A 3,164-nucleotide genomic window follows, 5' to 3' on the forward strand; every position below is an offset into this window, starting at 1 on the left:
GGGGGGGTGAAGTTGTTTTTTTTGGGGGGGATGGAAAATCTGTTGATTTGGAATCGTAGTCGACTACAGAATGAGTGTCGCATGGCCGAATGCAGTGGTCTTGAAAATAATGTTCTTTGAGGAGTTACTATGGATCTATTAATGTAATCATTTCCAAGTTCGACCACGTCTTAAAATATAGGGGATTTTAGACAATTTAAATAATTTAGGACGCGGGCTTCAATCCCACCTGTCAGGGCCAACCCGGTTTGAAAGTGGTTAAAGGATGACTTTATCTATCTAAACGTACAGTTTGTTGTGCTGATTCAAGACTATCCTAGAATTCAAATACTCTTCAAAGTTAAAAGACGACTACAGTAATTTTTTCTTCTCTCATTTTGGTAACTAAATCTGAAGGTTGAAAATAGAGAATGAACATTTTCGTTCACTCTTAAGACAACGGGAGACCAGAATTCTTATTGCATAAATGCAAGTTTATGAGAAACAGTATGGAAGTGAACAACATTGACGTTTTTTATGGTTGGTGTGGTGACTGGATGCTCATTAGGGAGGTTTACGATGTCTGTAGTTAAAAAAAAAAAACCAACAGAAAAGGTGTATAAGCACGAGTGACTTAGCGGTACGATTGATGGTGGTGGAGGTGGGGTTGGGTGGGTTGGGGTAGAGTAGAATATAAAATAATCTTTCCGTCGCCGGACTTTTGTGATTAGCTCAGCTCAACGACCATCATCATCTTTTTTCCCCTCTCGTGAAAAAGTAGAAGGGGAAAAAATTACAAATTTGAAATTTAGATTAAAAGAATAATATTCTCTTTGCCATCTTACCAACTCAATTTAAAACTTGCTGATTCTAAAGCTTTTAAAGCTGAGAAATATGACCCTTGCGCTATGTCAGCTAAAATCTCCCGTGGGCGACCAGGGAGCTTTAAACAAATCACAGAGATAAAGGCTCACACAGAGGTGAGAGGAGGGCTTCTATTTACCTTTTTTATTCGCACAGACTCTGGCTTGAGATCCGTACCCGGGGTGGACTGACGTCAGGACGAGGAACAGATCACCTGGAAAGTAGCTCAGATGTTTGAAAACTCCAACCGGAGCACAGCGGGGAATCTCAACTTAGATCTCCGGCTGAAATACCAAGTGGGGCAGGCGCAGGAAGAGGAATCCACCCAAACAACTGTGATGTAATTATCCACTGTTAGTGTTCATCCGTTAAAAGGAAGCTCGTATGGTGTGATGCATTGACGCACGCAGCTATGTACTTCTTTACTTGTTTGTGCCCAAGTAAGATCCATGATCCTCGAATTGAGATGAATCACCACAAGCAATTTAATCCAAGTAATAGTTTTTAGGTGTGATGTGAACGACGAAAAAATTGGTTTGCCGGAAAAATCCAGTTATACGGCGCACAAAAATCCCCTCAGAGAGAAAAGAAGTCCCTAAAGACAATCTTTTAAAAAGAGGAAAGGTATTTTATTTTTTAAAGGAAAAAGACGGGCATTAAAGTGAAGAAGATGCGGCAGGCACGTAAGAGTTACCGACAGACTCCCCAAGCTGGATGGAGAACGGTTGTCCAACCCCTCCCACGGTTCCCTGGGACTGTCATGGATCTTTGCTGAGCAGTAAGAATTCCTAAGAGCGCGCGGTTATCCTCGCGACGCTACGTCTCTCAATGCACGTGCGCTCTGCGAGACTGCACGCGCGTGGCTCGTAATTTGTGTGAGCCATTGGGGTATGGGAGAGGTTGTGAGCGGATGTCAGGTTACCGCGTTGATGACGGTACGAACATTTTTCTCGGTACACTTGATGGTATGGCCTCAATGGTTACTCTGAGGTACTTAATTTCGCGATATTTTTCTGGCTAACACAAAATGTTTCCCAGAAGCATAAACAGTAATTTTTAATGGGTTAATGAAGAATAAACATGGTACATAATTACTTATCCTCTGTCTCACACTTTAAAAGCATTTTCAACTGGACGTAAGCATAAAACAATTTACGGCCAGAGGCTCTCAACGGGTTTTTGTTTTGTTGTGTTGTTGTTGTTGGTGGTGGTGGTGGGGGTGGAGGTGGTGGTCGCGCTTTTTATAGGAAAGGGGGGGGGGGGGAGTGAAACTCATGTTGACAAATTGAGTCTCTTTTGGCTCAGAAGGCAAAAGCAAACCACGTAAGACTGATGAGAATTTTTTAACACTTTGTTGACCGAAATCCTCCTACTGAGCAGAACTCCAGCTGAACAAAATTTAAATTTAAAAAGAAAAACAAACACAGTCAGCAAATTTTGTTTGTTTGCTTGTTTGTTGTTTTTTGGCCCTGTTTGGTCCTTGGAGAATGATTACTTCCACGGTCTCCCTGAGCATCTTGAAATATATTTATTGTGCATTTAGAGTGGAAAATGTTTATGTAAAGTGTCTGTCCGTTTGTCAGATTCTGTAGAATTTGAAGGATGATTGTTGCCATTATCGTTGGGTATTTCTGAGTTGATGACTGTCAAATTTGTATCGTACCTAATCTGGTTTATATAAATGATTCTGGGTGTTTTTCAAGTTCAAGTCACAAGCGAATTATAATGTCCGTTAAGTAGACTATCGTGGTAAGCAAGTAACAAAAAGGGGAGAATTTTCTTTTTATCGAGCATCTCGGATTTTCTTTCGGCGGGAGCGTTGCATCCCTCTCAGCCATGGCTGTGTTGACCCTGACAGACATGGTCAATTGCCGCCTCGTAAATGATATAAATTGGGTTGCAAGATTGCCTTATACATCAGTTTAAAGTTATTAATTCGGTACATTTAATTTGCACCATAGAGTTCAGCGAAATGATTACATTACTTTAAGGGCTCTCGTGGCCTGGAGGTTTAAGGTGATCGCCTCTCATTCAAAGGTCCCGGGTTTGAATCCGGGTAGCGACGGAAAAACTCTAAAATTGTCTTCTTTCATCTCCTGTCCTGCTCTCTAGCAATGTTCTGTAATTTGCTTTTGTCTCCACTTTCTGCCCCCAACCCCTCACCTGCTTTGCCCCTCCTCTGAACCCCTAACTCTTTCTGCAGCCTTTCTACTGCTACTCTTTGGTCCCTTCTTAATGCTGTCTTTCACTTTCAGCCACACCCCTGATCCTGTGGTAGGTACGATCTACACCTAGCCTTCTCGGACAAGGACGAAAAATCT

The 3,164-nt window shown here is 42.0% G+C and overlaps 1 protein-coding gene across 1 annotated transcript in view; it reads right to left on the reverse strand.

Annotated features, from left to right (window-relative positions):
- LOC101846292 overlaps positions 1 to 2,031 on the reverse strand; it is a gene marked incomplete at its 3' end in the record, with an annotated part of 32,884 nt that extends 30,853 nt beyond the window's left edge. The window contains 1 exon segment of the mRNA XM_035970485.1: positions 983 to 2,031.
- Positions 2,032 to 3,164: the final 1,133 nt, after the last annotated feature.

This window comes from Aplysia californica, unplaced genomic scaffold, assembly GCF_000002075.1.
Source record: "Aplysia californica isolate F4 #8 unplaced genomic scaffold, AplCal3.0 scaffold00272, whole genome shotgun sequence".
Taxonomy (NCBI): Eukaryota; Metazoa; Mollusca; class Gastropoda; order Aplysiida; family Aplysiidae; genus Aplysia; species Aplysia californica.